We start from the raw sequence: 13,070 nt of genomic DNA, 5'->3' as shown, positions 1-13,070 counted from the left end.
GGTGCAAGAGCCAGAGTGAGTGCTTGTGGGTGCAGGCAGGAGCAAACTGTGCCGCATAGCAGCATCCAGGTGGGGTGCCTGTTACTCCCAACGCCCCAGAGGCCTGTCACAGTGCTGTTTTAGCTCTGCCATCTGCAGATGGCTTAAGTGTTAACCGCTCAGTGGGCCTCCGCCATTTCGAGTTTGGTGGCTGCCTTCTTCCAGCAAGGACAAAGGGTCGCTGTGACAGCCTTTTGCATCCACACCCATGACTCTTGAGCTCTTGTCTGGCATCCAGGAAAAATGAGGTCGCACAAAACGAATTGAAGGATGGCGAATGTGGGGGTGTTATTGCCAAGGTAAGTGGATATCAGCAGGAAGGGGAGCTGAAAAGTGGAGGAGGAGGGGGTGTAGGTAATCTTCCCCCAAAGTTTAACGTCTCTGGTCACACTCTTCTCCGAAGTTACATCGTCAAGCTGTCCCTCTGAGGTCAAGCCTTTTCTCTCCATAATCCGGCCATAGTCCCCAGTGTCCAATTGCTTCTCCCCTATGCCAGCTGAGTCTGTGGTCTTTATAGGCACAAAACAGGGTGGGGTGGGGCCATGGGTGGTTTAGGAAAAGGCAACATTTGAGCGGGAAAACAGGGATAGAAGTTTTCACTTTGGGCTACGGTCTCAGGCTTTTTGGCTTGAGGGTGTGGCTTTGCCAGGGAACTGCCCCTGTCTGCCTAGAACTTCTCTGCTCCCAGTCCCTATCAGTAGGTTATAAATTACTTCATTTAAAACCTTCCAAAAATGTTACACCTAACTCACAGCAAAATTACCCCCCTGGTTCCCTTTCTGACTTCATTTCCCATCACTGCCACCCCCTGCTCTCTCCACACTTCCCATGCTGGCCTCATCCTTATGGTTTTTCCACAATAAGTGTAATTAGTTTTAGGTGCTTCCACCTCCTCATCTGTCTGGCTCCTGTACCATATGCTCTCTTATTTCCTTATGGCCACTGTTCAAATGTCACCGCATCAGAAAATCTTTCCTTGATTACTCCACTTAAAGCACATTCTCACCCCAGTAGCTCTGTTTCCTGCTTTAAAGAGCCCATCTAAGATGACATATATATTCAACAATTGCAACCTACAGCTAGAATACAAGTCCCCAGAGGAAATAATTTGGTTTTGTTCACCAATTTACCTTCAACACCAATGTCTTGTAAATTTGTGGTCCTAGTAAACATTTAAGCTTTCAGTTAGACTAATCCAGCTGTAAAATAGTTTCAGTGGTAATATGTAATTTTTTACTATGCACTTCTAAAATCTATAGTGATAGCAGAATACTATTTTGACAATGCAAAATTAAAATTTTGCAAGACTGTTCAGAACATATTAATTGCATAAACATGAGAATTAATTTTCTTATTACATTTAATATTTTACATTTAATATTTTATAGTTTTAGTTGCAACACTGTTTTAGTGTCTTTTTTGCTCTACAATATATTAATAAATAATTTAATGTAAGATTTTCATAATATATTTTTAAACACATATTTTGTTTTACTATTTAAGAGAAAAGTTAAAAAAAGGACAAAACAAAACAAGCATAGCATATATTTACTATTTGTTTTCTTTCAACTCCCTAATACATTTGCATTGTATTAAATGAAATACATGATTTCTATAAAGCCATCTGATATTATTATAGGGGGGAACTAGATGATAAGAGACAAGTACTTAATGTTTTACAATCTTACAAAATATTCATTTAATGACCGTTATGTATAACACTGTCATCCTGGATATTTAGACCATTCACCCCACATACCCTGTTTATCTCTGCTAAGCATCACATCCCCTAAACTGAGATAGTTAAGTGCTACATAATAAGTACATCTTTGCAAAAGCTGTTAAAAGGAGCATAAAACCAAATCAAACCCCAAACTTAGTGGGAGACACAAGTGCTGGAAAAGCAGAAAACATGGATTTTATTATTTAATACATAGAGACCTATTAGCACTACATCAGAACTTTGAATTTCAAGAGGAGAGAAATTGTCTTCTTTTGTGTAATTTGTTTCTGCATGTATTAGTTTGTTCTCATGCTGTTAATAAAGACGTATCCTGACACTGAGTAATTTACAAAGGAAAAAGGTTTAATTGACTAACAGTTCCACAAAGCTGGAGAGGCCTTACAATTAAGACAGAGGCGATTGAGGAGCAAAGTCACGTCTTACATGGTGGCAGGCAAGAGAGCTTGTGGAGGAGAACTCTCCTTTATGAAACCATCAGATTTCGTAAGGCTTATTCACTATCACGAGAACAGTACAGGAAAGACCCATCACCATGATTCAGGTACCTCCTATGGGGTCCCTCCATGACGTGTGGGAATTATAGGAGCTACAATTCAAGATGAGATTTCGGTTGGGGACACAGCCAAACCATATCACTGCAGACAGCCAATTTCTATTTTTTCCCATGTATTCTATTTTTCTCATATGGTTGGGTTTGGAATAGTAATAAAAACAATATATATATCTAGATTATAAAACATGCTCTATGTAAAATTATTTACAGACTCATAAGCATGCAAAAATTTTAACTCACATACAAAAGACACAAATATGGTGATTCAGTGACCACTATAAATATATTTATGTAAGCATGGTTATGATAGATATGTAGACAGAATAATAAAAGGTAAATGGGAGTATAGAAATCATTAACAGATGCCAGGCTCTGTGGCTCACACTTGTAGTCCCAGCACTTTGGGAGGCTGAGGCAGGCAGATCGTGAGGTCAGGAGACCGCGACCATCCTGGCTAACATGGTAAAACCCTGTCTCTACTAAAAATACAAAAAATTAGCCAGGTATGGTGGCACGTAGCCTGTAGTCCCAGCTACTTGGGAGGCTGAGGCAGGAGAATCGCTTGAACCCAGGAGGCGGAGGCTGCAGTGAGCCAAGATCACGCCACTGTACTGCAGCCTGGGTGACAGAGTATGACTCTGTCTCAAAAAAAAAAAAAAAAAAAAAGAAAAGAATTTATTAGACGAATATAGGAAAATTATAATTAATAAAATGTACTTCTTATTTACAAGGTTTTAGATTCATTGCCCAATAGTTTAGTATTTGTTAATCTGGTAAAATACATAATTGGGTATGGGTGAAGCAGCTATAAAAGAGACTCCCCAAACAGTATTTTAATCTAGTTTTCTCTCTCACTTAACAATATGGCTGATCTGGCGGGCTTGATGGTGTCAGAAACCAAGTCTCCATCCATTTTTGAGTTTTGCCGTTCCCACACTCCCACATGCTATTGCTTGGTGACATCCAGCCATCAGGTTAAAAAAAAAAAAAAAAGGAAAGAGAGGGAAAGCTCCTCATATTCTTTGAAATAAATTATTCTGCAAATATTCTGCTTAGATTTCATTGGCCCAAACTTAGTCACATCATGCCACCTTGAGGTCATCTGAAGTACTAGGCTGAGAAGAAAATAATTTGCATGACTTAATATTTGCTATTGGTTAGCTCCCACACCTGACCCAGAAATCTTCATACAAGGTGTTGGGGAAAGGATTAGAGAGCCAGCCTTGTCTCCAATTCCTCTATAGAGCAGGATCATTTTTGCAACCAGTGTTAGTTCATCTATGGTAGAACTTTGATTACAGAAGCAATAAACGCAATCACACAATATTTTTTCTCATGTTGTTGCTTTTTCCATCCAGTTCTAGTTAATTTTCAAGCTCAGTTTGCACATGCTTTGTCTTTCAAAATATCCCAGGGCAGCACTTTGGGAGGCCGAGGCGGGTGCATCACGAGGTCAGGAGATCGAGACCATCCTGGCTAACACGGTGAAACCCTGTCTCTACTAAAAATACAAAAAAAAATTAGCCAGGTGTGGTAACGGGCGCCTATAGTCCCAGCTACTCAGGAGGCTGAGGCAGGAGAATCGCGTGAACCCGGGAGGCGGAGCTTGCAGTGAGCCGAGATTGCGCCACGGCACTCCAGCCTGGGCAACAGAGCAAGACTCCATCTCAAAAAAAAACAAACAAACAAAACAAAAAAATATATATGGGAACAGTCTTACCATAACTTAACAAGGATCTGAGTAGTATCTAAGTCCTTTTTCCTACCTAATCTTTAATCTACTAGTGGGGCTGTCATTTAGATTTTAGATCGTTTATCGTTTTTTGGTTTTGTTTTTGTAGTATGTTAACACGTTTGTACCAATATTTCTCTTGGATATAATAAATAATAGGTGACTTTAGCAAGGAACTCCAAAATTAGAGTTCATGTTTTCCTTCTGTAATAATCTAAATTTTTTTTAAAGGCAAATATCAAAATTTTGAGGTGTTGAAGACCCAGGTTTCCCCCAAGTCTAGTTGTACTATCCCTAGGATGGATTACCTGTTTAGATGAAGATACCTAGTCACTAAGCCAACATTCTAGCTTCTAATAAAGGAGAAAAACAGAAGGCTGACACATCTTTCTTACTAAGGGCCAGCCTACAGTGACATACATCTCCTCTCCTCAGTCATTGCCTAGCTAGCAGTATATCCACCCTAACTGTAATAAACATTAGACAGCTGTGAACAGCTATGAAACGTGAGAAAAATCATATTGTTATGAAATAAGGGAGTAAAGGTATTAAAGGTACAACAAAAAGCTAAGGAATGTACAGAGTTTTAATAAGTCAAAAATTAAGTAAGAGACTAGCTTGAACCAAAATGAATTTTAAATCCAATATCTATATTGTTAGTCTTCACCATGGGAACAAGGACACCACTAACAAACTACGGATCACTTTAATTTTCTTGAAAACCATTTGCAAATTAAATTCAGAGGAAAATGGTTACTTAAATATATAATTGACTTGTATTTTAGGGAATCAGATTTGGCATTTAACTATACATGTGCACAAACATAAAGTATGGTACACAACAAAAGAGTATGATAAAAATCTGAACTGGAACAAATGAAGTGCTGTATCTATAATTGAGTTTGCCTAAGAAATCTTCTACTCACTCTTCTTCTGTTGCAAGGCCCTTTTTAATATCCTGCAACAGCTGATTGCCTGATTAATGTCCCATAAAATGCATAACTTGCTATTATGAATGACCCGAATTTTGGCAGGAAAAAAGATAGACAATATTATAAGTGAAACACGAGCTATAAATTATCTTTTGCTAGCATTGAATGCAGTTTCGGACTTGCAAACATTCATAACCAAAAAAAACCTCTCCTTTTGAATGTTTCAAAAAGATATTTTTCACAGTTTAAGCATGGATCAGAATGTGCTGTTTATAATGGACTCTGAAAGATTACATTTGCTTGATAAAACAGTAACACAATAGAAATTGTTTCACTTTTCACTTACTGAAACAAGTGCTTGACACAAGGTAAACATTCTATACGCATTAGCTATTGTATCTTACAATATCTGTTAAACAGGATCAGGTTATTTTCTAAAAGGATAGAATTAGCTCAAACTTTCTACTTGACATGAATTGCTTATAAAACAATTTTAATGTCTCTCTTGCCACAGTTGTAAAAGTTTTATTTATTTAAGCAAATTAAGCAAGAAAAGCTTACCTTCTGCTATGTAGCTTTCAGTGTAATTAATATAGTCATTGACCCACAATAGTGAATTTAGAATTTTCAAAAAAGACATTTTGTTTAGTGAGAAGTAATGCGGCTTCTCTGGAACCTGACTGCCTTGGTTGGAATTCTGGCTCATCCTCTCACTAATGGTGTGAACTTGGTCACGTTAATATGCATTTCTGTGTCTTCTTTCCTTGTTGGGAAAATGGGAATATAATTAGTAAATACCTCCCTGTGATAGTGCATATAATGTATTTAGAAGAGGGTTTTGTACAGAATAAGAGTTCAATTAAGTGATGCCAACTATTATTGTTACTTATTGTTGTTTCCGTTACTATTATTTCCTTAAAGATTTATCAAAACAATAAAACAAAAGGGAAACACGAATACATGCCTCTTTAAGTCTAGTAATAGCTTTATGTAATTTATTTTTACTTCCGAGAAAATAAAGTATTCTCCCTAAATGTAGTTATTAGTCAAAGGCTGTCTGTTTAAAATTAATGTCTAGACAAACTTTCCTAACTTGTCAAAACTATTTACTTTTCTTTTTCCTTTTTTTTTTTTTTGTATCGAGCATATAAATGTGACAGAGGGAGCAGGCATGAGAAAGTAGATCATGTATCATTTCCTAAAAAGAAGAGTAATCATAAAATAACAACATTCCCTCCAAAAAGAAAAAGGGCTATTGGTATCATGACGGGACAATGGAGATTATATGAAAAACCATTTCTTGGCCAGCCGCAGTGCCTTATGCCTATAATCCTAGCACTTTGGGAGGCCAAGGCGTGCAGATTGCCTGAGCTCAGGAGTTCAAGACCAGCCTGGGCAACACGGTGAAACCCCGTCTCTACCAAAACACAAAAAATTAGCCAGGCGTGGTGGCACATACCTGTAGTTCCAGCTACTTGAGAGGCTGAGGCAGGAGAATCGCTTGAACTCAGGAGGCAGAGGTTGCAGTGAGCTGAGATCACGTCACTGCACTCCAGCCTGGGTGACAGAGCAAGACTCCGTCTCCAAAAAAAAAAAAAAACCGAAGCAAACAAAAACCATTTCTCCATTCAATACATAAACATATCACCCTGAGTCTCCTTTCTCACTTGTGAAAACTGACATTCGGGTCTCTGTGATGTTTTCACAGAGTATGTCACAGTGGTAGACACAGTTGTACTGCCAAATTGGCCAAAGAGTTTTGTTTTTTCTTTTAACAGATTCTTGCTCTGTCACCCAGGCTGAAGTGCAGTGTGCCATCTCAGGTTCCACAACTTCTGCTTCCCGAGTTCAAGCAATTCTCGTGTCTCAACCTCCCAGGTAGCTGGGATTACAGGCGTATGCCCCTATGCCTGGCTAATTTTCCCATATTTTTAGTAGAGACAGGGGTTTCACCATGTTGGCCAGGCTGGTCTCAAACTCCTGGCCGAATGATTCAGCCGCCAGAGCCTCCCAAAGTGCGGGAATTACAGGTGTGAGCCACTGTGCCTGGCTCCAAAGAGAGTTTTTAACAACAGTAGTAAAATATCTGCTGACATTTTTAAGAAGTGAGGCAATATTTTTTTTCGATTATTCCCCCTAAGTATTAAGAGCACATTAAAAAATCTTTTTGCTGCATTACTATACTTAGCAAGATAATTATTTAATAATAATAGCCATAGTTTCTTGAAGAAAAAAGATTCTATTCTCTTCATTTAGCTGCATCTTTATATTTTAACAACAAATAACAAGTGTATAAAGCTTACCAACTTTGCTATATGAAATAATGAAAAACATATTTTTCTCCTAGTTATTCTACTTAATACATAAGATTATCCATTGCAATATGGAGAAAGTAAAAATCGAATATTTATAACAATCACATCACATAAAGTCAACTTTAATCCATGAGTTGTCAACATGATGATCAAAATTATGTTAACATATTACTGTAGAATATTGCAACTCAATAAGAAATTATAAGTGCACTGATTTTCCTTCTTACAAGGGAAAGATTAGGGCACTATCAATCAACAGTTCTTAGTTTTTGTATTATTTTCACCCTTACAATTTAAGACTCAACATTTTTCTGAGCTAAATGGAATCAAAATATTACTGAACTCATTTATATAAACCCTTCATATTAGACTTTTTTTGTGTGAAAATACATGTTAACTTTAGCATTCAGGCATAAAAAAATAAAAAGTAAAAATGACACTCAAAATATGTATTTACTTATCCCATTTAAATAGGTTACTACAATATTTTCCTTTATTACTGAAAATGTAAAAATGTTAATTTTCACAATTAAATTATATGTCTCCTTATATTATCATAGATTTTTTCCTATCACATGAAGTGAACCTCAGTTTGTTGTATATTTGTTGACTGATAAAGCCCTCAGGAAATATGCTTTATAAGGCACTCTGTATTAAAACTCAAGTCTTCAAAAAAACAAAGAGAGATTATATTTCTATGGTCAACTTGACTGTGAGCCGTAAATCTACAGAAGAATATAAGAAGGAAATTACTCTAGTGTTATTTTGAATTTGTTTTAATTTACCACATTTTCTAATTAGAACAATGTAGCTCAATATTTTGTTTATTGTCATACCTGCCAGAAATCTCAGACCAAAAATAAGTCTCAAATTGAACAAATCATCATTTCTAAAATATTGCTCTTTTTGGTTTTTGTGCATTTTGTTGTTGTCTTGCTTCTATTTTATAGTGTTATTTCTGTTTCAAATGTGTATGCCATCAGAAGCCCTTTTTGGAAGAATGAATGTATTCAGAGTAATATATACATATGTATAAATACATTCAGACACACATATATAGGTATATATACACATTTGTGTATGTATATATACATATATATTAAGAGATTAGATAGATGATTAGATACATATATTAATATTGATGTTACAGATTAGATATAAGAAAACTTTTTTCCTGCAAAGGATTATAGGTATTATTTTATTATTTATTTGTTTATTTATTTATTTATTTGAGACAGGGTCTCAGTCTTTCGCCCAGGCTGGAGTGCAGTGGTGTTATCTCGGCTCACTGCAGCTTCCGCCTCCCAGGCTCAAGTGATTCTCTTGCCTCAGCCTCCAGAGTACCTGGGATTACAGGTGTGTGCCCTACTGTAATTACATACCTGGCTAATTTTTGTACTTTTTTAGTAGAGATGGGGTTTTGCCATGTTGTTCAGTCTGGTCTCAAGTTCCTGGCCTCATTGATCTGCCTGCCTTGGCCTCCCGAAGTGTTGAGATTACAGGTATGAGCCACCATTCCTGACCAGCTATATGTATTTTAAATGGCTCGTGGATTTGTCATAACTGCTCAACTTTGCCACTGTAATAGGTAAGCAGTCATGGATAATATGTAAACAAAAGAGCATGGCCGTGTTTCAGTAAAGCTTTATTTATGAAAACAGGCAGCAAGCCAGATTTGGCCTAGAGGATGTTGTTTGCAGACCCTGGATATAGATGATAGATTGAGTTACATAATGGATAGGGATATATAACAGATCCTATGTATTCATAAAATACTATCCTTATTAATATACATTCATCTTCTATTCTGATCTTACTCATATTTCATGTTTGCCAAAACATGAAATAACTATATATCCAAATCCAGTGAATAGTGGTATGAATTCTCATTACTTATAGGGGCTACATTAATCTCTTCATGAAACTAAAACATATCCTGTATAATTGGATAATATTCATATTTATTTATTTTATTCATTTCTTATTCTAAAGCCTTTACTTTGAGACATGAAGAAAAAATTTTACAGGTACACATGGAAAAGACATGATCACTGCTGAGTGCAAACAATCTAACTGAAAAGCCTGGATGCCTGTCAGCTGATGTTGAAGTTGAAATTCTGGGGATATAACATGCTGCAGGGCTGAAGGCAATGGATAATTAGTATTCCTCTCCTTCCTTCTCACCCTCTCCTTCAACAGAATCCACACTAACCACTTCATAATCCTTCTTAAGGACAACCATATCCTTGTGGGCCTCAGAAAACTCTCCTTCCTCCATCCCTTCACCCACGGAATAGTGAACAAAGGAACCTGGCATTCATCAGGTAAAACTTGTGGTCCACGTGAGCCCACACCTCAGCAACGGCTGTGATGTTGCTCAGTATGCACACAGCTCTCTGTCCTTTGGCCGGGTCTCCAACAGGTACCACAGTGGGAAGTTGGTAACTAATGCCAACGTTGAAGCCAGAGGGATAGCAATCCACAAACTGGATGCTGCATTTGTTTTTGATGGTGTCAGTGGCAGCACTGAAGTCTTTGGGAACCTTGTCACCAGGGTACAATAGGCCGCAAGTTATGTATTTACCCTGGTGTGGATCACATCTTACCATCTGGTTGGCTGGCTCAAAATAAGCATTGGTGATCTCTACTACAGAAAACTGTTCATAGTAGGCTTTTTCAGCAGAGATGACATGGGCACACATGGCCAGAGGGAAGTAGATGTGGGTATATGGCACTAGATTGGTCTGGAATTCTGTCAGATCAATATTCAGGGCACCATCAAATCTGAGGGAAGCAGTGACAGAGGACACAATCTCGCCGATGAGATGGTTAAGGTTAGTGTAGTTTGGACACTCAATACTGAGCTTTCCAAAAGTCATCCAAAGCACTTTTGGAAAACTGATTAAATGATAGAAAGGGTCGAGATGTTTTTTCAACCTTTCCAATATGAACTATATCACTGGATAACCAAATGGTAGATGTCATAGATGGCCTCACTGTCTACTATGAAGGCACAGCCTTAGTGCTCCAGGGTGGTGTGGGTGGTGAGGATGGAGTCGTAGAGCTCAACTACTGCTGTGGAAACCGGGAGGATGGGGGATTGCTGAGTAAATGGAGAACTGCAGCTTGGACTTCTTGTTATAATCAACAGAAAGACGCACCATCAGCAAGGAGTTGAACCCAGAACCACTCTGTTCACCAAAACTGTGGAAAACTAAGAAGCCCTAAAGACCTGTGCACTGATCAGCCAGCTTGTGAACTCAGTCCAAGATGAGGTCAAAGATCTCCTTGTCAATGATGTAGTGGCCTCATGCATGGCCACCGGCAGCATCTTCCTTGTCTGGGATGAGCTTCTCAGGGTGGAAGAGGTGGCTAGTAGGTGTCAGTGTAAACTGTGTTAATAACGGCGGGTTCCAGGTCTACAAACACTGTCCTGGGCACATGCTTTTTGGTGCCTGTCTCACTGAAGAAAGTGTTAAAGGAGTCATCTCCCCCTCGAATTGTCTTGTCTTGTCACTTGGCATCTGGCCATGGTGCTGGATGCCATGTTCCAGGCAGTAGAGTTATCAGCTGGAGCTGCCAGTCTGGACACCAGGCTGGCCAATGTGGATGGAGATGCACTCACACATGGTGGCTAAGAGTTAGGAGGCTAAAGCGACAGGAGCAGATAACGGGTCTAATGACCGATCCCAACAAGCTAAGAGTCAAGGTAAGTAATGCACTCAATAATATTTATATTTAAACATCCCCTTTAGAATTCGCACATAAAAATGATCAAGGTAAAACTAATGTAAAGTTAAATAAGTCTAGCTATAAAAGATTATGATTAAGACAAAATGTTGAAGTCATGAAATGTATATGAAAAATACAACTGTAGTTGGAAGTAATTTAACATTCTGGTAGTTTTGAAGGGGATCACAAGGAAATCTGGTGTCAACTGTCGTGAGGCTTGAACTATTCCTTATTGCTAGCCTTTCAATTGCTCCAAGAAAGCGTTGACATATCATTTTAACCTTTACAGAATGGTGACAAAACTTGGGTATTAAGTTTTGAAATGTCATCTTAAACTAATTAATTTATGGCTATCAGTAGCAGTGGACACATAATGTAAAATACTGTTTAAATGTAGTAAAAAGATGACAATGAATAGGTGTTTCTCTTTCATAAATACAATGAAAATATGTAAACTTCCATACTCTTTCAATTAATTTATTATTAACTTTATTTCCAAACATTACACTGTACGGTACATTATAGTTTGTTAATACCTATTTTTGTATTAGTTTTCTTTTTTTCATAAATGATTCTTTCCTTCAACTCTGTCTCTGTATTTTTCGATAACCTTTTCTTTCTTAACATTGTCTCAATTTTAAAAGGTCAAACATTGGACTTATTTGATTTTTTATTATATCCAACTTTTTTATTTCACTTTTAAAAGAAAAATATTTCGAGATCTAACTTGGGAAATGCTTTCAAAACTCCTGCACAGTTTCATGAAACTTGAAATTATTGTTTTTAAAAGTAGTCACTATGAAATTATTTCTTTCTAGTATAGCTAATTCTCAGCTTCTACGTGGAACCCTTGGGGTTACAATGGGGGACCACATTAACATAAATCCCAATCTCGCAGATTTCTACTAAAAATAATTTCAAATGGTTCTCTACTTTATTCTATTAATTTAGAAATGTTTTCTAAGCAAAATCTGTCACATACCTATTCTTTTCAGTGACTGTAGTATAAAACTGGCTTGGAAGTCACATTCATGAAAACTTTACGATTCCCTCATCTGAGCTATTTATTTCCAAAAAAAAATTTACAATACACATGACAAGTATTTCACAAACAGCATCACATACACGGGCATTTTTAGTTTAAAAAAGATGAAAATTATATTGGTTAACATTTCCTGAGCTCCTAACTTGTACTAGGCACTGTTCTAAAGTGTTATTTAATTATATCATTACAGTTCAGGATTATAACTAAATCTTTTGTTTTAATGAACCGTTGGTAAACTAACCTATTTAAAGCTATCTGTTTAGAAACATTCAAGCCATATTTAAATTCACTTGGCAATTAACTTGTAATCATAAGTGAGTAAAATCTTTTAAAATAAGGAATATATTTTAAAACCACCTTAAAAATAGATGGGAAGACATTGAGGAGCAATTTTTGTTTGACCTTTAATGGATGAATAGCTGAAAGCCTAGAAAATAAAAATACAATAAAGTCAGCAAGGCTGACAGGAAAGCATGAGAGAAAGCCACACTGATCTACATGTCACACTTAGAATACTTGACCCTACAAAATAATAGATAAATAAAATCAATTTACCCAACATGTATACTTTGAGAAGACTAATACAATTTATAATCTTCTAGTCAGACTGATCAGGAACAAGGAAAGAAGATACACATCATCAATGTAGAAATAATATAAATTTGAGAATAGAGAAATGCAAAACAAAATAACAAAACTCTAGTTAGTAATCATAATTGGAGATGGTAGTATTAGTATTGTTATTCTGAGACAGTTGTATGTACAATGAGAAATGAAGCAAATGAGTAATTACAGGATATTCTCATTCTATCATCTCTTGTATTTTGAGAGTTAGAATTATCATGGCGTATGAATTGCAACAAAGAGGTAATATAAAAGAAGTCTTGCAAAAATCTCATAATTTTGAACTAGAAATGAAGATGGAAATATCAGTATGGCCTCACAAGCATTTTATCTGTGTAACTTTGTCTTTATCTA

At 36.8% G+C, this 13,070-nt stretch overlaps 1 pseudogene; it reads right to left on the bottom strand.

The window, feature by feature from the left end:
• Positions 1–9,473: 9,473 nt before the first annotated feature.
• LOC116482134 (tubulin alpha-1A chain-like) lies at positions 9,474–10,944 on the bottom strand (annotated as a pseudogene).
• Between the last annotated feature and the right edge of the window lie 2,126 nt (positions 10,945–13,070).

The sequence above is a fragment of the Hylobates moloch genome, unplaced genomic scaffold, assembly GCF_009828535.3.
Source record: "Hylobates moloch isolate HMO894 unplaced genomic scaffold, HMol_V3 SCAFFOLD_14, whole genome shotgun sequence".
Classification (NCBI taxonomy): domain Eukaryota; kingdom Metazoa; phylum Chordata; class Mammalia; order Primates; family Hylobatidae; genus Hylobates; species Hylobates moloch.
This window is presented reverse-complemented; position numbering and strand designations above follow the sequence as displayed.